Genomic DNA, 23595 nt, shown 5'->3' with positions numbered 1-23595 from the left:
GACGCATCAACTAGAAGTAACGGAGGAGGAAAAGGACCTTGGAGTATTGGTTGATCATAGGTTGACTATGAGCTGCCAATGTGATATGGCTGTGAAAAAAGCTAATGTCGTCTTGGGATGCATCAGGAGAGGTATTTCCAGTAGGGATAAGGAGGTTTTAGTACCGTTATATAAGGCACTGGTGAGACCTCACCTGGAATACTGTGTGCAGTTCTGGTCTCCCATGTTTAAGAAGGATGAATTCAAACTGGAACAGGTACAGAGAAGGGCTACTAGGATGATCCGAGGAATGGAAAACTTGTCTTATGAAAGGAGACTCAGGGAGCTTGGCTTGTTTAGCCTAACTAAAAGAAGGTTGAGGGGAGATATGATTGCTCTCTATAAATATATCAGAGGGATAAATACCAGAGAGGGAGAGGAATTATTTAAACTCAATACCAATGTGGACACAAGAACAAATGGATATAAACTGGCCACTAGGAAATTTAGATTAGAAATTAGACGAAGGTTTCTAACCATCAGAGGAGTGAAGTTTTGGAATAGCCTTCCGAGGGAAGTAGTGGGGGCAAAAGATCTATCTTGCTTTAAGATTAAACTCGATAAGTTTATGGAGGAGATGGTATGATGGGATAACATGGTTTTGGTAATTAAATATTCATGGTAAATAGGCCCAATGGCCTGTGATGGGTTTTTAGATGGGGTAAGATCCAAGTTACCCGGGAAAGAATTTTCTGTAGTATCTGGCTGATGAATCTTGCCCATATGCTCAGGGTTTAGCTGATCGCCATATTTGGGGTCGGGAAGGAATTTTCCTCCAGGGCAGATTGGAAGGCCCTGGAGGTTTTTCGCCTTCCTCTGTAGCATGGGGCACGGGTCACTTGCTGGAGGATTCTCTGCTCCTTGAGGTCTTCAAACTACAATTTGAGGACTTCAATAGCACAGATATAGGTGTGAGGTCTTTTTTAGGAGTGGTGGGTGAAATTCTGTGGCCTGCATTGTGCAGGAGGTCAGACTAGATGATCATAATGGTCCCTTCTGACCTAAATATCTATGAATCTATGAATCATATGAATCTATGAGATGAATAAGAAAAGGAGGAGGAAAGAGGATGTCCTTTCGCAGCGCATAAGCCCAGTTGTCCCATACATACCAATAATCCATCTGGGCTGGAGCTTTGTCCTCCAGCCTTTTCCTATGTGCTGTTAATTTTTCCCCAGCAAAAGACCCATCTGATGGCCATTCGAAAAATGTTTGAGTTGTTAGTGCTGGCCACTCAACCTTGCACAAGATTACAGCTTTCTTTTTACCTAACCCATGGGTACCAGAAATATTCCCCCAATTCTTGAGAATTTCAGTCCCCTTACTTACACTCTGCCTAGAATCCATAATGGGCTACCAAAAGGACACCAAATGTGCCACCTTATCGCCTAAGCGACGGCTCACACCCCCGCTCCTCGGAGTTCTCAAAGGTGAACTCACCCTGTGCCGGCTGGAGCTGTCCGAGAGGAGGAGTGTAGTCTCACTTGTTGGGGTGAGCCTAGAGTCCCTTCGTGGTCGCCAAAACTGTTACGAATTACACCTGATAGGTCACGCACAAGAACTGCTACGAATTATACCTGATAGGTCACGCACAGTTCGAGTCTAGGCTGAGTCACACGAACAAAGTCCACAACTGCAGAGTTTCCAGAGACACTAAGTTTATTACGCTTGAGTGTGGTGCCCCCCTGCTAGTCAGGAGGGGACCCCGAATGCAGGTTATACAAAGATTACATATCTTTTAGCAAAGCATGTTGCCCTTGTGCATCGGAAACCTTAGCCAATAGACAAACCCTTCCCTTATCTACCACCTATCCCTGCTAGGTACATTCCCCTTGCTAAACCATTACTTCAACTAAAGCAATGCATCAGTAGCCTTTCTTATCAGGATGGGAGGCTCACATCGAGGCCAGGAGGCAGGGAGTTAGGAACAGACAAAGAACAGAAACCGGAAGTCGAGACAGGCTGGAAACAAGGGGGGGGGGGGTCCACAGGAATGCAGTATCTAAGGAACACTCCTCCTGGTGCATGATATACTTGCTTTTAAACAATGGTGGGCCCGAAACCAAAATGGAGTCACATATGCTAACTTTTCCTTAACAGGGGCAGCAGGGGTAGATCAGGCTGGCTGGGCTGAGGGGCCAATCGGGGCGGGGGGGAAGGGGCAGGAGATAAGTCTGGCTGGGCCGTGGGATGCAGCTACCCACGTGGCAATGGGCTGGAGAAGCTAGGCTGCAGGAGGGAGGAGTTGGATGGAGGCCCCTGGCAGTCAGTCTGTGTGCACAGGGCTGGCATACCCAGCTGCTGGTCCAGCGTCTCTGTAACTAGTTCCCTGAGTAAAGAGCCTGTGCAGTGTTAGGGACACTGTGTCCTTGTGTTATCAGCTTACAGTTCATGAACCAAGGCAGGGAGAGGATGGACAAACTGGGCCAGTGGTCCAACCAGTGGGCCAGTGGGGAAGGGAGAGGCCAGGCTGACTGGACTGAGGGCTGCTACATTTCTAGCAGCCAGGCCTGCCCTACCCTGTGGCTAGGGTCTCTGCTCCTCTCGCTGCATGTGTGTGTGTGTGTTTGTGTTTGGGTGGGGCTGAGGGTGGGTATGTAGATGGGTGTGTGTGTACTGGTGTGTGGCATACGTGGATGGGGATGTCTGGGTGTGTGTCTAGATGGGTATGTGGGTGTTAACCTCGCATCATTCCTTCCTCCACAACCATAACGACACCCCACATGGGAGCAGGGCTCTATGGATAACAGCGGGGAACGAGCAGCCATTGGCACATCCTGTGGCCTGGTGGAGTCACCAACCGTTAGCCCATTGCCCAATCCCGGGTTGGGAAACTTCCCCTGTGTGTGCAGGGTTTTCCCCACCGTCCCGGGGAGAGCAGCCTGCCCCAGGCCACAGGCAGGGATCCAGCAACGTCCCAACCACCAACCGAGCCCCGGTGAGCCACAGGGCTGGGCAATGCAGGACCAGGGAGGGATAGCTCAGTGGTTTGAGCACTGGCCTGCTAAACCCAGTGTTGTGAGTTCAATCCTTGAGGGGGCCATTTAGGGATCTGGGGCAAAAATTGCAGATTGGTCCTGCTTTGAGCAGGGGGTTGGACCAGATGACCTCCTGAGGTCCCTTCCAATCCTGATATTCTATGATTCTATGACAGGTCCTCGGGCCTTGCTCCCTGCCTGGGATGGGCTGGGTCTGGTCCAGGCTGATGGAGTTGGGGGCAGCCCCGTTAGGGCCAGATCTGGGCCTGCCCTGGGACTGGGAGGTGTCAAATCCCTGAGCCCGTGAGCACCGGGGGACACTGCACGGTGAATGGGACAGGGCCCTCATAGCCGGTGCCAGTGGAGAGAAGTGGCTGAGAACCAGCCCCTGGACTCAGACCCTCCCCGGTCACTGTCTGTGGGGTCCGGGCTGGTCAGGGGGAAAACCAGAAGAAACAGAGTGTCAGACTGGACAGTTTATCCACCCAGCCTGGTCTGCCCCAGATCCCCCTGGGCCCAGCCTGCCCGGCCTGCCCCAGAGACCCCTGGGCCAAGCCAGCACGTCCCACCCTGGATTCCCCTGGCCCAGCCAGACTGGCCTGTCCCGGATCCCCCCTTGGCCCAGCCTGCCCAGTCCTCCTACTCCAACAGGACACATCAGGGGATCAGATGGTGACGAGGTCAGATGGTGAGAAAGGCCCAGATCAGACAGACACAGGGACCAATGTACCCCCGACCACAGAGTGACACAAACACAATGAGAGCACACCCCCCCACACACAGACACATGCATTCACACATGCATACACACGTGCTTTGCAGACGTGCACACGCACACACACATGTACCCTGCACAGATATACACACTGCTCACAGATATACACACAACACATACAGACTTGTCAGACAAACACACTCCTACACACTGCAGGGAGCATGACAGAAACCCAGAAGAGATGCCAAGAAGCCGCAGGCAGTTCCTAGTCATACATGTTCCCTCCAGTCCTTGCCCTAACCCCAGGCCCTGGGGCTCAGAGGGCACTGGGGGGTAGGACCTGTCTCCCACTGGCTCCACTGGGCATGGGTGTCTCCAGCAGCCAGGCCTGCCCATCCCCTGGCTGGGTTGCTGCCCCTTGCTATGCCCAGGGACCGGAGCAGGGACCTGGGCAGGGACTGATTGGGGCAGGGGATTTTGGTTATGGGGTACCCAGGGCACCCAATAAGGGGATAAACCTGTAGCAGGGTAGATTCACTGGGGAACCTGGGTCAGAACTCCTGGTTCCATCCCCAGTCTGGGAGGGGAGTGGGATCTAGTGGGTTAGAGCAGTGGGGGCTCAGAGTCAGGACTCCTGGGTTCCATTCCCATCCTTGGGGAAACACTGGGCTGAGGATCACAGGGGGAGGTGCAACAGGCACTGGGGCTGGGGGGTTCTCAGTGTCTCAGCATCCTGCCCTGTGCCCGCTTCCTCCCTAACTCCCTGCCCCACCTGGAGAAGGAGACTCAGGGACACTCATCTCTGACAGGAGCCCCAGGATTTGGGTGAGCTGAGAATGGAGCCCAGTTAGGGGGGAAATGCAGAGGAAGGGTCACTGCGGATTGACCTGGGGGGGGGGGGGGCTGGAAGCAGAAGCGGACCCTGACTCACTGCACTCAGGGGGTGACTCTGGATTGATCCCCAGGGCAGCTGAGATCACATTCTTGGCAAGAGGGTGAAAGGCAGATTGGAGAACAGCTGGAACTCGGACTCCTGGGTTCTAACCCAGATTCCGGCAGAGGAGTGGGGTCTAGTGCTTTGAGGAGGGTGGCGGGGGGCGGGGAGTCAGGACATTGGATGCATTATAGACAACGCAGTAATGCTGACAGTTCAGTTTGTGGCTGGATGCTCTGCTAGGCGTGGTTCTCCACAGGGGTTTAGGAGCCCTGGGTTTCATTCCCTGCTTTTTAGAATGAGGATTTCCAAGGGCCCCCCCTCCACCCCCACCCCACATGCAGGCCAAATCCTGGGGTGTGTCCATGGGAGTTGGCCCCCCAGAGGGAGCTGAAGAACTTAATTGGAACTTCTCTCTGCTCAGTTTCCACACCTGTAACAGGGGGAGAAGAAACTTTTCCTTCCCTGCTTCCTGTGTAGGGCGAGCTCTGCCTGCATTTCACTCTGTGTCTGGGACACTCAAAGCTGAAAAAAGAAAAGTACTCCTTTTCTTTTTGCGAATACAGACTAACACGGCTGCTACTCCGAAACCTGTCAAAGCTGAAAGGGGCCCTGATCTCAGTCAGGGACTGTGCAGCACCTGGCACAATGGGGCCCTGATCTCGAATGGGGTAATGAGGCTTTAGGGGTAGAATGGGCTGGCAGGGGGAGGGGTTGAGGCCTAGGAGGTTCCATGGAGGAGGCAGATCCCCACCATCGTGTCTCCATCCATCTCCCCCCTCTCCCCAGTGCAGGTCCATCCAGTGACAGACACGGCAATGGCCCTGAGGGGACCCCACTGCTTGCTATTCCTGACCGTCCTCCTGCTGGCCGCATGCCTGGCCCACTTCAGACTGCCCAACAGCTTCCAGTGGTTCGTGAGAGAACATGTTGATTTCCCCAAGACCAGCACCACTAATGACCATCGCTACTGCACCCTCATTATGCTGGAACCTGACCACTCCCTTCTGCAAACCCTCCCACACGTTCATCCACGCCCCTGCCAGCCAGCTCCCACACGTTCATCCACGCCCCTGCCAGCCATCCACACCCCTGCCAGTCATCCACGCCCCTGCCAGCCTCTGCGGCCACGGTGGGACATGTGACAGATGCTACCACTGTGACAGTAAGGCAGCCTTCTGCCTCACCACCTACTGGGTGGAGCCCGGCTCCCACCCGGGCGCTGCACATACCAAGGCAGAGCCCACACCAGCAGGATCAGCCTGACCTGCAGCCAGGAAAGGCACGTGCACTTTGACAGAGTCCGGTAGAGCCCAGGTGCTGGCCATGCGCAGGGGGTCCCCTGCTGCCCCTTTTGCTCCTGGGAAGCCTTCTGTTCTTGGGGCTCTCCTGTCCCATCCCTGCCCCTCCTGGGCAGCACCCACGATGAGTGTCCACAGAGACATTCAGCATCTCCCCTAATCCCACAGGCCGGCAGCTTGGGGCCTGCGGAGGGTGGGGGTTCCCACCCTGGGTGCCCAGTTTCCATCCACACGAGTGAAAATCCAGACACCCAGCCCCCCTGACTGGCACTGGGACTCTCAGCCCAAGCCCAGAGCCCACCTCACTGGGTGCCCATCATACAGTACAGCTGCCCCCTCCCACCCTGCATCCAGGGGGTATCAGAGGCAGGTTGTGGGCAGAAGATTGTCCCAGGTGGGGCCCTGGAAGCTCTCACTGAGTTTTGTTTCCTTGCTCCTTCTTGCAATAAAACACTTTCCTGCCAATGCAGAACGAGTTGGTGTGTTTGGAGGTTTGGGGGCATTTTCAGGCTCTCAATGAGGCCTGTTTGCCTTGCTGAGCCTGACGCTGAGCTGTGGAGTGACAAGGAAAAACTCCAGGAAGAAACAAAACCCGCAGGGGGAGGGGTGCCCTGTTTAGGTACGGACAATGTGGTCAGAGGGTGTCATGGGGGGACTGAGACGCACTCTGATCCTACCCAGGGGGGACACACCTCAGCTTGGCCTGTCTCTGAAAGGAGGGTCCCAGCCAGCTTGGCTGGAGATCACTACAAAGGCTGCGGGTGGGCAAACTTCATCAGCCCGGAATGTGTCCTCTTAGCTCGCTCTCGGCTCTACCAGGTGGACTCTGGGTTTAGTTCCCATGTAGCCATTTGCTGCCAGTATTTTCCCTTGTGAGTTCACCAATGACTGTTAAATAAATTTCCCCTGGATTTCAGTGCACCCCAGGCCGGTGCTGTGCGTCCAGGGGGGTGGTGACCGCAGAGGAACCTGGGGACCTGGGGCCCCATCCCTCTGCCAGCAGCGAGTCTGTGAGTGCCGTGTGTGCTGGGGAGCCGGGGCTGGGCACCGCAGGGGGATGCTCGGGGGTTGGCATGTGCCTATTGCTCCAGAAGAATGGCCATCCCGGGTCAGACCAATGGGCCAGTGGTCTGTCTCTGAGAGCGACCGGTACCAGTGATCCATCCCCTGCCAGCCAGGCCCCATCTTCTGGCTTCTGCTCACCTGCGGAGGGCGCCCGCGTATGCCGAGAGGGGCAGGTTTGTGTCGCTTGTGACTGGTGGAGTTGGGGACCTGCCCCCAGCTGGCACAGACATTCCCAATAAGGGCAGGCGGTGGCTCATGGCCCTGGGCACCCTGAAAAGGCATCACCCCCGGGTATGGGGCAAAGTGGGAACAGAGGTGCACACAGCACCTGGCATAAGTAGGGAATGGGGGACCCTGGTGTGGGAAGGGGGCAATGAGGGGGGGCACATGGAGACCCTGGAAAGGAAGAGATTGGGGGGAGATGTGAGGAGCCCCTTGAGGGTAAGGGCTCCAAGATTGTGAAAGCTTCCCTTGTGTGTGCGGGGTTTTCCCAGCCGTCATGGTGACAGCAGCCTGCCCCAGACCACAGAGTGCTAGAGGGGATCCTGTCCGACACCTGCAACATCCCAACCAACACCCGAGGAGCCAGCGCGGAATGGACACTCAGGCGTCGCGCCCTTCCCTTTATATTTATGACATATACGTAGGGGCATTGCCAGCAGATCGAGAGACGTGATCGTTCCCCTCTATGCGACATTGGTGAGGCCTCATCTGGAGTACTGTGTCCAGTTTTGGGCCCCACACTACAAGAAGGATGTGGAAAAATTGGAGAGAGTCCAGCGGAGGGCAACAAAAACGATTAGGGGACTGGAACACATGACTTATGAGGAGAGGCTGAGAGAACTGGGATTGTTTAGTCTACGGAACAGAAGAATGAGGGGGGATTTGATAGCTGCTTTCAACTACCTGAAAGGGGGTTCCAAAGAGGATGACGCTAGACTGTTCTCCGTGGTAGCTGGTGACAGAACAAGGAGTAATGGTCTCAAGTTGCAGTGGGGGAGGTTTAGGTTAGATATTAGGAAAAACTTTTTTATTAGGAAGGTGGTGAAGCACTGGAATGGGTTACCTAGGGAGATGGTGGAATCTCCTTCCTTTAAAAAGAAAAGGAGTACTTGTGGCACCTTAGAGACTAACCAATTTATTTGAGCATAAGCTTTCGTGAGCTACAGCTCACTTCATCGGATGCATACTATGGAAACTGCAGAAGACATTATATACACAGAGACCATGAAACAATACCTCCTGCCACCCCACTCTCCTGCTGGTAATAGCTTATCTAAAGTGATCACTCTCCTTACAATGTGTATGAAAATCAAGTTGGGCCATTTCCAGCACAAATCCAGGTTTTCTCCCCCCCCCCTCCCCACCTCCCCCCCAAGACACACACAAACTCACTCTCCTGCTGGTAATAGCTCATCCAAACTGACCACTCTCCTTACAATGTGCATGATAATCAAGGTGGGCCATTTCCAGCATAAATCCAAGTTTAACCAAAATGTCGGGGGGGGGGGTAGGAAAAAACAAGGGGAAATAGGCTATCTTGCATAATGACTTAGCCACTCCCAGTCAAGCCTAAATTAATAGTATCCAATTTGCAAATGAATTCCAATTCAGCAGTTTCTCGCTGGAGTCTGGATTTGAAGTTTTTTTGTTGTAAAATAGCGACCTTCATGTCTGTAATTGCTTGACCAGAGAGATTGAAGTGTTCTCCGACTGGTTTATGAATGTTATAATTCTTGACATCTGATTTGTGTCCATTTATTCTTTTACATAGAGACTGTCTAGTTTGACCAATGTACATGGCAGAGGGGCATTGCTGGCACATGATGGCATAGATCACATTGGTGGATGTGCAGGTGAACGAGCCTCTGATAGTGTGGCTGATGTTATTAGGCCCTGTGATGGTGTCCCCTGAATAGATATGTGGGCACAATTGGCAACGGGTTTTGTTGCAAGGATAGGTTCCTGGGTTAGTGGTTCTGTTGTGTGGTATGTGGTTGTTGGTGAGTATTTGCTTCAGGTTGGGGGGCTGTCTGTAGGCAAGGACTGGCCTGTCTCCCAAGATTTGTGAGAGTGTTGGGTCATCCTTCAGGATAGGTTGTAGATCCTTAATAATGCATTGGAGGGGTTTTAGTTGGGGGCTGAAGGTGACGGCTAGTGGCGTTCTGTTATTTTCTTTGTTAGGCCTGTCCTGTAGTAGGTGACTTCTGGGAACTCTTCTGGCTCTATCAATCTGTTTCTTCACTTCCACAGGTGGGTATTGTAGTTGTAAGAATGCTTGATAGAGCTCTTGTAGGTGTTTGTCTCTGTCTGAAGGGTTGGAGCAAATGCAGTTGTATTGCAGAGCTTGGCTGTAGACGATGGATCGTGTTGTGTGGTCAGGGTGAAAGCTGGAGGCATGTAGGTAGGAATAGCGGTCAGTAGGTTTCCGGTATAGGGTGGTGTTTATGTGACCATTGTTTATTAGCACTGTAGTGTCCAGGAAGTGGATCTCTTGTGTGGACTGGACCAGGCTGAGGTTGATGGTGGGATGGAAATTGTTGAAATCATGGTGGAATTCCTCAAGGGCTTTTTTTCCATGGGTCCAGATGATGAAGATGTCATCAATATAGCGCAAGTAGAGTAGGGGCGTTAGGGGACGAGAACTGAGGAAGCGTTGTTCTAAATCAGCCATAAAAATGTTGGCATACTGTGGGGCCATGCGGGTACCCATAGCAGTGCCGCTGATCTGAAAGTATACATTGTCCCCAAATGTAAAATAGTTATGTGTAAGGACAAAGTGACAAAGTTCAGCCACCAGGTTAGCCGTGACATTATCGGGGATAGTGTTCTTGACGGCTTGTAGGCCATCTTTGTGTGGAATGTTGGGGTAGAGGGCTTCTACATCCATAGTGGCCAGGATGGTGTTATCAGGAAGATCACCGATGGATTGTAGTTTCCTCAGGAAGTCAGTGGTGTCTCGAAGGTAGCTTGGAGTGCTGGTAGCGTAGGGCCTGAGGAGGGAGTCTACATAGCCAGACAATCCTGCTGTCAGGGTGCCAATGCCTGAGATGATGGGGCACCCAGGATTTCCAGGTTTATGGATCTTGGGTAGTAGATAGAATATCCCAGGTCAGGGTTCCAGGGGTGTGTCTGTGCGGATTTGATCTTGTGCTTTTTCAGGAAGTTTCTTGAGCAAATGCTGTAGTTGCTTTTGGTAACTCTCAGTGGGATCATAGGGTAATAGCTTGTAGAAAGTGGTGTTGGAGAGCTGCCGAGCAGCCTCTTGTTCATATTCCGACCTATTCATGATGACAACAGCACCTCCTTTGTCAGCCTTTTTGATTATGATGTCAGAGTTGTTTCTGAGGCTGTGGATGGCACTGTGTTCTGCATGGCTGAGGTTATGGGGCAAGTGATGCTGCTTTTCCACAATTTCAGCCCGTGCACGTCGGCGGAAGCACTCTATGTAGAAATCCAGTCTGCTGTTTCGACCTTCAGGAGGAGTCCACCTAGAATCCTTCTTTTTGTAATGTTGGTAGGGAGGTCTCTGTGGATTAGTATGTTGTTCAGAGGTATTTTGGAAATATTCCTTGAGTCGGAGACGTCAAAAATAGGATTCTAGGTCACCACAGAACTGTATCATGTTCGTGGGGGTGGAGGGGCAGAAGGAGAGGCCCCGAGATAGGACAGCTGCTTCTGCTGGGCTGAGAGTATAGTTGGATAGGTTAACAATATTGCTAGGTGGGTTGAGGGAACCATTGCTGTGGCCCCTTGTAGCATGTAGTAGTTTAGAAAGTTTAGTGTCCTTTTTCTTTTGTAGAGAAGCAAAGTGTGCGTTGTAAATGGCTTGTCTAGTTTTAGTAAAATCCAGCCACGAGGAAGTTTGTGTGGAAGGTTGTTTTTTTATGAGAGTATCCATTTTTGAGAGCTCATTCTTAATCTTTCCGTGTTTGCTGTAGAGGATGTTGATCAGGTGATTCCGCAGTTTCTTTGAGAGCGTGTGGCACAAGCTGTCAGCATAGTCTGTGTGGTATGTCGATTGTAATGGATTTTTACCTTCAGTCCTTTTGGTACGATGTCCATCTGTTTGCATTTGGAAAGGAAGATGATGTCTGTCTGTATCTGTACAAGTTTTTTCATGCAGTTGATAGATTTCCACTCCTTTTCCTTCCTTTGAGGTTTTTAAGGTCAGGCTTGACAAAGCCCTGTCTGGGATGATTTAGTTGGGGTTGGTCCTGCTTTGAGCAGGGGGTTGGACTAGATGACCTCCTGAGGTCCCTTCCAGCCCTGTTATTCTATGGTTCTATGATTCTACACTACGCCCCCAGATGCGTTCTCACGTGCGTACACACTCTGCTCACCCACATACTCATACACACTGCTCAGACACACACACACACAAACACACTCGTCCACTGCTCATGTACTCGTACACACTGTACAGACATTCCCATTCATACGCTGGCTCTGGCTCTCTCTCACTCTCACACACACACACACACAACTGCAGGGGAAGGACACACACCCAGGCGAGATGACCGCACCCCATGTCCCTTGCCCTTCCCCCAAGCCCTGGAGCTCAGGTGGTGCTGCAGGGGCGGGAGCTGGCTTCCATTAGCTTTGTTGGGCATCAGAATCTCCAGCACACAGGCCTGTCCCCCCTTTGGCTGGGTCACTGCCCCTCTCGATGGCCAGGAACCTGGGCAGGGACTGATTGGGTCAGGGGGTTGTGGTTCTGGAGTATCCAGGGCTCCAGTATGGGGGTAGATTCACTGGGGCTCCAGGGCCATGTGGTTAGAGGAGAGTGGAGCCAGGACTCCTGGGTTCTATCCTCAGCTCTGGAGGGGGAATGGGATCTCTTGGCTTAGAGCGGGGGAGGGGGGGCGGCTGGGAACCAGGACTCCTGGGTTCCATTTCCATTCTTGGGGAAACATTGGGTTGAGGGTCACAGGGGCAGGTGCACAAGGCACTGTGGCTGCAGAGTTTTCAGTGTTTCAGGACCCTGCCCTGTGCCTGCTTCTCCCCTAACTCCCTGCCCCACCCAGAATCTCTGGGGCCTTTGGTAAGAAGAGCTGCCCCACCCCAACCCCAGCTGCCTTGTTGTGCTCTATATAACAACAACCGAAGGGGAAGGAGGCTCAGGGGCTCTCAGCTCTGCCGGCAGCTGGATCCATCTCTGACAGGAGCCCCAGGAGTTGGGTAAGCTGAGCACAAACCCAGCCAGGGGGGAAATGTAGAGGAAGGGACACTGTGGATTGACACCAGGGGAGCTGGGAGCAGAATCTGGGCTGGACCCATTGCAGATGGGGGTGACTCCAGATGGGGTGGGATGCGGGGGAGCTAGGCGCAGATTCCTTTCCACCCCATTGCAGAAAGGGAGTGCCTCCAGATTGACCCCGGATAAGAGCAGATCACAATCTTGGTAAGAGATTGAAAGGAATGTTGGGGGACACCTGGAACTGGGACCCCTGGGTTGTATCCCCAGCTCTGAGAGAGGAGTGGGGTCTAGTGGTCAGAGGAAGGGGGATATGGTAGTCAGGACAATGGACACATTACAGACAAAGTAGTAACACTGACAGTTCAGTTCCTGTCTGGCTGGTCTGCTAGTCGTGTGCCCCCAAGGGGGTTTAGAAGCCCTGGGGTTTCATTTCCTGTTTCTGAGGATTCAGATTTCCAAGCCTCCCTACCCCCACCCTGGATGCAGGCCAAACCCTGGGGTGTGTCCATGGGAGTTGGGCCCCCCAGAGGCAGCTGAGGACCTCAACTTGAACTTTTCTCTGCTCAGTTTCCCTACGTCTAATGCAGGGAGAAGAACCCTTTCCTTTCCTGCTTCCTGCCTTCTGTCTGCATTGCATTCTGTGTCTGGGACACTCCAAAAAGTAAAGGAGTACTTGTGGCACCTTAGAGACTAACCAATTTATTTTAGCATAAGCTTTTGTGAGCTACAGCTCACGAAAGCTTATGCTAAAATAAATTGGTTAGTTTCTAAGGTGCCACAAGTACTCCTTTTCTTTTTGCGAATACAGACTAACACGGCTGCTGCTCTGAAACCTGTCATTATCCAAAAGGAAAGGGGCTCTCATCTTGGTTGGGGTCTGTGCAGCGCCTTGCATAATGAGGGCCCTGATCTCAGTCAGGGTCTGTGCAGTGCCCAGCAGAACGGGGCCCTGATCGTGGTCGGGGTAATGAGGCTTTGGGGTAGAAAGGGCTGGTAGGGGGAGGGGTTTGGGCCCAGGAGGTTCCATGGAGGAACCAGATCCCCACCCCACCCTGTCTCCATCCATCTTCCCCCTCTCCTCACCGCAGGTCGATCCAGTGACAGATGCAGCCATGGCTCTGAGGGGACCCTTCCCTTTGCTCTTCCTGACCCTCGTCCTGCTGGCCACCAGCCTGGCCCAGCACAGGCCAAGCAACCGCAACCAGCGATTCCTCAGATGCCACATTGATTTCCCCAAAACCAGTGCCCCCAATGACCAAAGCTACTGCAACACCATGATGCAGCGCTGGGGTCTGACTCACCATTTTTGCAAAATCACCAACACATTCATCCATGCCCAGGCCCCCCTGCTCCAGGCCATCTGCATCCTGGGTGGGAGATGCAGCTCAATCTGGCATTGCAACAGCAAAGTACCCTATGAGATCACCACCTGCTGAGTGGTGCCCGGCTCCCACCCAGGGCGCTGTGTCTACAGGGTGTGACGTTATTGACTTGAACTGGGACCATATAGAACATTGTTGCAGCCAAGGTCCTGTGGTGGCACCAAATCTTGTATAAAGGGGGCCAAATAAGGTGTCTAAGACAAGGTTATGGTTTGCTAGTTAGGATTGTGCTGTCTATATGCATGTATCATTTTTGTATTTAAAGTTATAAGTATTGGCTCTATACTGTCTGTAGTTCAAACTTATGCTATGCTTCTGGGTGACACCCCAGAGAAGTTGGTGTCAGCTCTGCCTAGCCTGCTTGATGGCCCATTAAGGACCATCAGCTATACAAGTGACCCATTGAGAGAAGGCAGACACGCCTGGGGACTCAGCAAGGTGTGCGGGGACCTGCCTATGGAGAGAACTCTGAGGTGTTTCCAGGCCATGTGAGGGACAGCTTGTCTTTGGGAGAAAGAAAGAGAGACCACATGGCAAGAGACTATAAAAAGCTGCTGCAGCTCCTCCATCTGGTCTTCAATCCTGCTTCATACCTCTGGAGGGACTTTGCGACACTGAAACTTTGAACGAAGGACTGAATGACCCATCCCAGCAGTGGATGTGCTCCAGAGACTTGATTTGAACCTGCAGTTTATTCCATCACTGCTGCAAGCCTGAACCAGGAACTTTGCCATGACTATATGTAATTGTTTCCATTTAACCAATTCTAGCTCTCATCTATAGCTTTTTCCTTTTATGAATAAACCTTTAGGTTTTAGATTCTAAAGGATTGGCAGCAGCATGATTTGTGGGTAAGATCTGATTTGTATATTGACCTGGGGCTTGGTCCTTTGTGATCGAGAGAACCCTTTTTCTTTCCCTGCGGTATTGGTTTTCATAACCATCTGTCCGCATAACGAGGGGCACTGCTGGTGATACTGGGAAACTGGAGTGTCTAAGGGAATTGCTTGTGTGACTTGTGGTTAGCCAGGGGGTAAAACCAAAGTCTTCTTTGTTTGTCTGGTTTGGTTTGCCTTGGTGTGCATTGAAACCCCAGCCTTGGGCTGTAACTGGCCTGCTTTAAGCAATTTGTCCTGAATTGGCACTCTCAATTGGGTCCTGCCAGAACCAGCCTCGTTACACAGGGCCAGATCCTGGACCCGCAGGATCCTTGTGGGCTGTAACCGGCAGCAGCAGCCCGGGCACTTCATCAGAGTCCTGTAGATTCCAGGCGCTGTCCATGGGCTGGGAGCAGGGAGGCCCCTGCTCCCTGCTTTTGCTCCTGGGCAGCCCTCTGTCACTGAGGGATCTCCTGCCCTATCCTTGCCCCTCGTGGGCAAAGCCAGTCATTGGTCTCCACAGGGACATTTAGCATCTTCCCTTATGCAACAGGCCGGCAGTTTGGGGCCTGTGGGGGGATTTCCCACACTGGGTGCCCAGTTCCCATCCACACGAGTGAAAATCCAGGCACCCTAGCTGGCACTGAGACCCTCTGCCTGAGCCCAGCGCCCGCCTCGCTGGGTGCCCATTATACAGTACAGCCACCCCCTCCGACCCAGCATGCATTAGGTATCGGGGCAGGTTGTGGGGAGAAGATTGCCCCAGGCGGGGCCCTGGAAGCTGTCCCTGAGTTTTGTTTCCTTGTTGCTTCTTGCAATAAAACACTTTCCTGCCAATGCAAAAGGAGTCAGTGTGTTTGGGGGGCTGGGGGCATTTTAGGGCTCTCAGGGGGGCCTATTTGCCCTGCTGAGCTTGATGCTGAACCTTGGGGTCTGAAGTCACAAGGAAAAGCTCCAGGAAGAAACAAAACCCGCAGGGGAAGGGGTGCCCTGTTTAAGCAATGGACAATGGGGGCAGGGGGTTTCACGGGGGTACTGAGACACACCCTGTGCTTAGCTGAAGGGTCTCTGCCAGCTGGCGGCAACTTCCCGACTCTGCCGGCCATGGGTGACACAACCCCTCCTCTCTCGGCCACACAGACGCCACTGTCCCTCTGCGGCTGGGCAGAAGCCAGAAGCAGAGCCTTGCAGGCAGGGGATGGATCACCTGATAATTGCCCTGGTCTGTTCATTCTCCCCGAACCATCTGGCACTGGCCACTGTCAGAGACGGGCCACTGGCCCATTGGTTTGACCTGGTGTGGCTGTTTTTCTGGAGTACCACGCACATGCCAACCCCTGAGCGTCCTCCTGCGGTGCCCAGCCCTGACTCCACGGCACACACGGCCTTCACAGACTCACTGCTAGCAGAAGGACAGAGCCCCCCAGCTCCCTCTCGGGTCACCCCCCCGCCCCAGACACACAGCACCGGTGTGGGTTACACTGAAATCCAGGGGAAGTTTATTTAACAGCGCTTGGTGGAGTCGCAAGGAAAAGACCGTGAACACCCCGGGGAGGCTCATGACCAATGTTCACTCTAATTTTTGTCAGGCTGTGTGCACAAAAAAATTCTTCTGTGCAAATTGTTGTGCTTCTGTGCAAATTGTTGTGTGCGTGGTGTTTTGCCGTGTGCGTGCAGTTTAGGAACTGTGTGCTCGTGCACACGTGCACAGCTTAGAGGGAACAGTGCTCATGACTCTGGGCACCCCAGGGAGGCGTCACCCCCTGGAGTGGGGGAAAGTGGGAACAGAGGTGTACGTAGCATCTGGCATGAGGGGGGGCATGGGACCCTGGTATGGGGAGAGGGCACTGGGGGCACATGGAGATCCTGGAAGGGAAGGGATTGGGGGGAGTTGCAGGAGACCCTGAAGTAGATTTAGTTGGGGCTTGGTCCTGCTTTGAGCAGGGGTGTCATAAATATAAAGGGAAGGGTAAACCCCTTTAAAATCCCTCCTGGCCAGAGGAAAAATCCTCTCACCTGTAAAGGGTTAAGAAGCTAAAGGTAACCTCACTGGCACCTGACCAAAATGACCAATGAGGAGAAAAGATACTTTCAAAAGCTGGAGGGGGGAGAAACAAAGTCTCTCTCTGTCTGTGTGTGTGATGCATTTGCCAGGAACAGAAAGGAATGGAGTCTTAGAACTTAGTAAGTAATCTAGCTAGATATGCGTTAGATTATGATTTCTTTAAATGGCTGATAAAATAAGCTGTGCTGGAGGAAATGTGTATTCCTGTTTTTGTGTCTTTTTGGAACTTAAGGTTTTGCCTAGAGGGATTCTCTATGTTTTGAATCTAATTACCCTGTAAGGTATTTACCATCCTGATTTTACAGAGGTGATTCTTTTACTTTTTCTTCTATTAAAATTCTTCTTTTAAGAACCTGATTGCTTTTAAGATCCCAGGGTATGGGTCTGTGTTCACCTATGCAAATTGGTGAGGATTTTTATCAAGCCTTCCCCAGGAAAGGGGGTGTAGGGTTTGGGGAGGATTTTGGGGGAAAAGACGTTTCCAAGCGGACTCTGTCCCGGTTATATATCTGTTAGATGCTTGGTGGTGGCAGCAATAAGTCCAAGGGAAAAGGAAAATAGTTTGTACCTTGGGGAAGTTTTAACCTAAGCTGGTAAAAATAAGCTTAGGAGGTTTTCATGCATGTCCCCACATCTGTACCCTAGAGTTCAGAGTGGGGAAGGAACCTTGATAAGGGGGTTGGACTAGATGACATCCCGAAGTCCCTTCCAACCCTAATACACTGGGGGCACATGCAGAGCTTGGGTGGGGGAACGGGGAGATGCAAGGAGCCCCTGGAGGATGCCCTCTTCTTGCTGGGACACATCACTCTACACCGAGGCACTTTCTGCTGTGACATTTCCCATCACCTCCCCCAGCTCTTAAGTGCCTTGGGTGGAAAAGTTTCCCCCCTAAAGTCAGACACCTCCAGCCCCGTCCCTTCACCCATTTCCTCAGCCACAATCCATGGGCCCAGGGGTTGTGAAAGCTTCGCCTGTGTGTGGAGGATCTTTCCAACTGTCATGGTGACAGCCGCCTGCCCCAGACCACAAAGAGCAAGAGGGGATCGTATCCGACGCCTGCGACATCCCAACCACCAACCGATATCCGGGGAGCCAGTGGGGCTGGGCAGTGTGCAGGGGTGCCATTTAAGATTTTGGTTGTGGGGGGAGGGGGACACAACTGTAACCATGATTACAGGGGCTACTTAGGCACCTGAAAAGTCTAGTTATTTTGCAGACAATACCTTGGAAATTAGCTGACTATGTTTATAAAGAACCTCCAATACTCAGCTCTAACACTAACATGTTCTGACGTCTTGTGTCACATCACTTAAGGGACACTGGTTAGGTTTAAAGTTTTTAAAGTATATTCTTACTCTTAAACAACAATTGAAACAATTGTAGAAAAATCTACAATTACTTTCCATCATTTAGGCTATTTTCTTTTTGCAGTTCACCAAGGTGTTGGGATAGATCATGTAACTTTTGGAAACATCCTACTTGGGCAAGACCCTGTGAGTTTATGCTACACCTGCCTGGGGCTGTAGGAGTGTTACCACACTGCAAATAATAGACTAGAAACTGACTTTAAATAGGAGTGAAACTGACACTTTCAAGTCACTTTCACAGTATTGCCAACCACAAATGTTCCAAAGTCGTGAGTCAGGCTCACCAAAAATCATGAGATTATGTACAAATAACAGATTTGGGGGGCTCTTTTTATTTGCCTTCTGCTTTTTGAGCCTTTAGGGGGCACTGGGGTCACATTTTGAAGCTTTCTCCACAGGCATGAGGGCTAGAAACTCCATTTTTCTTTAAGAATGAAGGCTGAAATCACCACATATCCACTGGACTCCAGGAGCTGGGGTTTTAAGGAAAACAATAATTATCATGAGTGAGACTCATGACAAAATCATGAGTTGGCAACACGGCTTTCACTTCTGTTTAAAGCAGGGGTCTCAAAGTCCCTGCCTGTGGGCTATCTGTGGCCTGAGAACCTCCCCACTGTGACCCAAGGAATCTTTTTAATAAAGTTCTTTCATCCGCCCCTTGTGGCTGCCTGCTGTGGGGGAGGTGTGGCGGTTCAATGACAAGACAGCACAGAGCTTTTAGCAAGCAAGCGGCTGGTCTGCTAACAGGCTTCTGCCTGTCAGCTTTCCACCTTCCCCTTTATTCTTTCTCTCCTCCTGCGCATTACATTCTCCAACAGATAAAAGGAATACACTGGCTTTGTTTACCATTCTTTCTATCTACCGCATTCCTTGCTCTCGGGCCTTGAGCCCAGTCCTGGGAGGCTTCCCACGATTCACGACATCTGGGTGAGATTCCAAGGTTGATGCCCTTGAGAGGAGCTGTGTGTGCACAGGTCCAGCACAACACTCCGGGTGTGCCCTGAATGTTGCCAAGCGCATGAACCTTGTATGAATCCTACATCCCCTCCTTTTTTGTTTATTTGTGCTTGGCCATCTCATGGTTGCCATCAATTTGCTTTTGCAAGCCAATTAACTCCCAGACAGACAAGGACATAACTTGTGGAGCCTGCCAGGGCGGGTCTTGACAAAGCCTTAACAAAAAGGAAATACATTGCACACAGCAACAGCAAAAAATAAGCTTAAGAAGGTAAAATGTAATTGGCCGGGCCCCAATTAGCCATGCTAAAGTACTGGGAAGAGAGGTTCGCGTAAGCAGCGAGCATCATCTCATTTCCAATTTCCTCAGGGTGATGACATACTGGAATAAGGCACGTACCTAACAATTCTTCAGCTGCTACAAAATCAGATAAACAGAAGTGGGTAACATTTGCTATTGAAGCCAATCTTTCCCATAGATTATATGTCATTCGGGCCCGTAACGGAGAAAGCGCTCCCGAGCCAACCCCTACAGGAAATAGCAGGCACAAAAGACATACAGTCAATACAGAATTAGCAGTAATTTGGGTGAGAATTGCCACAAACAAAGTCTCAGGAGTCTCTGGCTGTTGGTTTGCTGCCAGTCTTCATTGAGCCGCGGCGACCAATGCTTTTACTGCTCCCCATGTCACGGGCTGGCTTGGGACGCTACTCCTCCTCTCTTTCCGTCCTGGCGTTGTCGACCCGGGAGGCACCGCGTTCTCCTCCAAGGTCAGCTGAAACTCCGATATGGGGTTTGACAGCCCCTGGTGCCACGCCATGCTGTTTCAGTGCTGGTCGCACACACCGGGCCGGAACCCACAACGGTCCTGCAGGGAGAGACACAGCAGCATATCTCCGACCCCAAGTAATTAAAGGCACTGGGCCCAGCCATTGCAGATCGGGCAGCTAACGGTAATAGACACGCGGTCTTTCCAGTACCTCGGACTTATGAAAATGCCAATCCGTGGGGGTCTGCTGATCTGCTTTCAGCGTTAAATTATTTAAAATAAACAAAAGGACATGCAATTGTTGCTGAATGTCTCCTAAGGTTCGGAGACGCAGCTCCCCTTGTTTTAATTGTTTGTCGAGCAAGATTTTTAGTGTGCAATTTGCACGTTCAACAATAGCTTGGCCCGTGGAGTTATAAGGGATCTCGTGTGTGAGACAGATGTCCCATTGGACACAAAAGGCGGAAAGGGCTGTGGAGCAGTAGGCTGGGGCATTATCTGTCTTTATCTGGCTCGGCCGACCCATAACAGCAAAACGGGCTAGCAAATGGTGAACAACTTTGGGAGTGGCTTCCCCAAGCTGTGGGGTCGCCCAGAGGAATCCCGAATAGGTATCAATGGAAACATGTAAAAATGAATAGGGGCGGAATTGTGGCACGTGAGTGACATCCCTTTGCCACAGCTGATTCGCTGTGGTACCTCTGGGGTTAACGGCATAAGAAAAGGTAGGGGCAGCAGCGGCACAGTGGGGGCAGGAACGAACAATGGAACGTGCATGATCAGCAGGAATGTGAAACTGCTGGGCCAAAACAGTCAGACTGATGAAAAAAGGCCTGGCTTTCAGTGGGGTCAGGAAAAAGGGAATTTACCTGACCACGTAACGTGCGATCAGCGCGCGCATTGCCATCAGTAAGCAGTCCAGGCAGAGGGGTATGACTGCGAATCTGAGCAACAAAATAAGGGAAATTACGAGTGGTGATGAGATACTGTAAGGACAAAAACAGGCGAAGAAGGTCCGCATCGACCTGAGGGGTAATAAGGGCAAGGGGTAAATGATCAATTACCTGATAAACATAATGCATGTCCACAATCAAATTAAAGGGACAATCAGCAAAAAGTTGAAAGGCCAAAATAACAGCAGCTAGTTCCAAGGACTAGTGAAGCTCTCCAAGCGCTGTGCATACAAATATTGTTGTACAAGTGAATGAAGCGCTTTCAGTTTTTCTAAGGGGAGGGGCCACTGGTCAATCCATAAGGGCTCTAAGGATTGGCATACCAATGGTAATGTGGATGGCAAGGTGGGTGAGGGAGGATTTTGGGCCATTCTATATTAATATCGAGGGTGGTGTCCAGCTTTGCAAGTAAGTCACGGCCCCAAATATTGAGGTGGACAGGGAGTACAAAAAGATGGATTGTAGCAAGAGCACGGCCTCCTAGTTTGGAGACCGTGACCCAAGACAAACTTTGGCGCCCGGGTTTGCTACCCCCAATCCCCCACAACTCTTTAGAAGGAACTGTTGGCCAACCGACCAGCCATTCCAGATCATGAATCACCGTAACGTCAGCTCCAGTGTCCACCAGCCCTGTAAAAGGAACATTATTTAAGAGAAGTGTTAACTGAGGTTTCGAGGGGCGGACCGACATTGTTAGAGCAACAAGTGGAGAGGACGTGTTGTGAGATGGCGACTGAGCCAGCGTCGATCCAAAGCCGCCTCCGCCCCAGGCTCGATCCTCTGCAGCTGGCACCTGATTGGGGACTAAAATCAATTGCGCAATTGACCGTCCACGCGGGAGCGACTGTGGAAGATGAGTCCACACCTGAACCTTAATAATGCCGGTGTAATCGGCATCAATGACCCCTGGAATGACAAAAAAGCGCTGTTTCCCAGCATGTGAGCGAGGGAGAACGAGACCCACAAAGCCAGCAGGGAGAGGTCCCGTCAACTGCGTAGGTATGGCGCAGACCTCCCTTGGCAGCCGAAAATCAGTGTCCTCCTGCATGACCAAATCAAGCCCTGCACTTCCAGCAGTCGCCGCCCTCATAGAGTCTACAGATTTTAAGGCAGAGGAATGGTTGTCTGAGTGGGAAACACCCCCATTTGGCCCTGGGTTCGGGGGGGACCCATTGCGCGGTTTCCCGACCTGCTACGACACTGATTAGCCCAGTGATAACCCTTCCGACACTTGGGGCACTTCTTTGAGGGTCGGGCAGGTGCCTTTGAGGAGCAGCACTCCCGCTGAAAGTGACCCTCCTTACCACAGCGGTAACAACGCTTCCCCTCCTTCCTGGTTTTTCTCAGGGCGGCAGCCAGAACTCCAGCCTTGTGGGCTTGTATGCCGATGTTCTGGCACGCCCGCAGCATGTCTGAGAGCTCTAGAATTCCAGAGGCTTTTGCCGCCTGGAGAGCACGGCGGCAATCCTCATTCGCATTCTCAACTGCCATTTTTAACAGGATCTCCTGAGCTGATCTCAGGTCTCCTGAGCTGCTGCAGGGCTATCCACCTGCTGGAGGATAGCCTCCTGCAATCTGTTGGTAAAATCCATAAAGGACTCTGATGCACCCTGATGGATACTGGCAAAGCTTTTGGTAGGCTTGCCCGAATCCGGGACCTTCTGGAAAGCATGCTGGGCGCAGGCGGAAATAATGGGGAAGACGGCCTGAGGGAGTTGAGACTGCATCTGAACAGTAGCAAACTGGCACTCCCCTGCCAAATGCTCATAAATGATACCTTGCTCTCTATATACCTGGGCTTGGCGTTCTGCCATCTGCCGATACTCACTAATCCAAATAACATACTGACTGGGTGTTAACATCATGCGCAACAGCGCCTTCCAATCTTCAGGGATTAGGTACCCAGTACCTATCCCTTCAATGAGACCACGCACAAAGGTGCTAGTCAGGCCAAACTCACGAATTGCTTTCTTTACCTCTCTAACCACCGAATAAGGCAAAGTGACCCAGGTTCCAACGGGGTTGCCCTGGTCATCATTCTGCCAGGTCATCGGACAAACTGAGACCAAGATCAGCCAGCTCCTCTGCTGTAAGATCTGAGCGAGTCTTCGCTGCATGAACCATTTGTTGCACCAGCGAAAGCCGCTGAGCAGATGTGTTCGACCCCCCAGGGGGCCCCGGAGCATGGTGGGGATGGTGATCACACACCGGCTCTGGTGGGGAAGGCCAGGGAGGCGGTGGTAATAGAGGCACTGGGGGCAAAGCAGGGGGAGGGATGGTTGCAGGAGTAGACAGGGGTGGCAGGATCGGCAGCCCCTCTGTTGGCGCGGGAGAGGGTCTTTCCGAGGCGACACACTGTGTCGCATCGCCAGGAGGGGGGATGGCTGCAGGAGCGGACGGGCGTGGCGAGATCACCAGCCTCTGAGGGAGGGCCTGTCCGAGGCGACACGCTGTATCGCGTCGCGGCAGAGGTGCCAGGCTTGTAAAGCCTGCACGGGCGCCCGAGGCTCTTTGTGCAATGTCTGGCCCAACCGCTCCCAGTCCGCTAGCTTAAGGGTTCCAGCTTCAGGGTACCACGGGCATTGGGCACTCACCTCCTGTAGCAGGAGAGTGAGTTCTCGAGTGGGGCAGTCGTGCTGAGCCTTACGCAGCAAATACTGTAGCTCACTGCGGTGTTGCACTTGCAAAGCAGAGAGGGAGCTTCCTATACTTACCACAACGAAAAATACTCACCGGGATCCGTGAAGCGGATGAGTGATGCGTCTGAAACCCTTGCCGGGCGAGGTGAGTGCTGAGGGCCCCACGTTTGGGCGCCAGTTGTGGCGGTTCAATGACAAGACAGCACAGAGCTTTTAGCAAGCAAGCGGCTGGTCTGCTAACAGGCTTCTGCCTGTCAGCTTTCCACCTTCCCCTTTATTCTTTCTCTCCCCCCGCGCATTACATTCTCCAACAGATAAAAGGAATACACTGGCTTTGTTTAACATT

General features: G+C 52.1%; 1 long non-coding RNA gene across 1 annotated transcript; it reads right to left on the bottom strand.

The window, feature by feature from the left end:
- Nucleotides 1-18645: 18645 nt before the first annotated feature.
- On the bottom strand, nucleotides 18646-23329 carry LOC140896606 (uncharacterized). Its single transcript, XR_012154588.2, has 2 exons — nucleotides 20527-23329; nucleotides 18646-19756 (listed from the first exon to the last, which is right to left on the bottom strand). It is a non-coding gene; the product is annotated as an uncharacterized LOC140896606 (long non-coding RNA).
- Between the last annotated feature and the right edge of the window lie 266 nt (nucleotides 23330-23595).

This window comes from Lepidochelys kempii, chromosome 13, assembly GCF_965140285.1.
Source record: "Lepidochelys kempii isolate rLepKem1 chromosome 13, rLepKem1.hap1, whole genome shotgun sequence".
NCBI lineage: Eukaryota > Metazoa > Chordata > Testudines > Cheloniidae > Lepidochelys > Lepidochelys kempii.
Note: the sequence above shows the minus strand (reverse complement) of the source record. Positions and strands in the feature narration are given on the sequence as shown.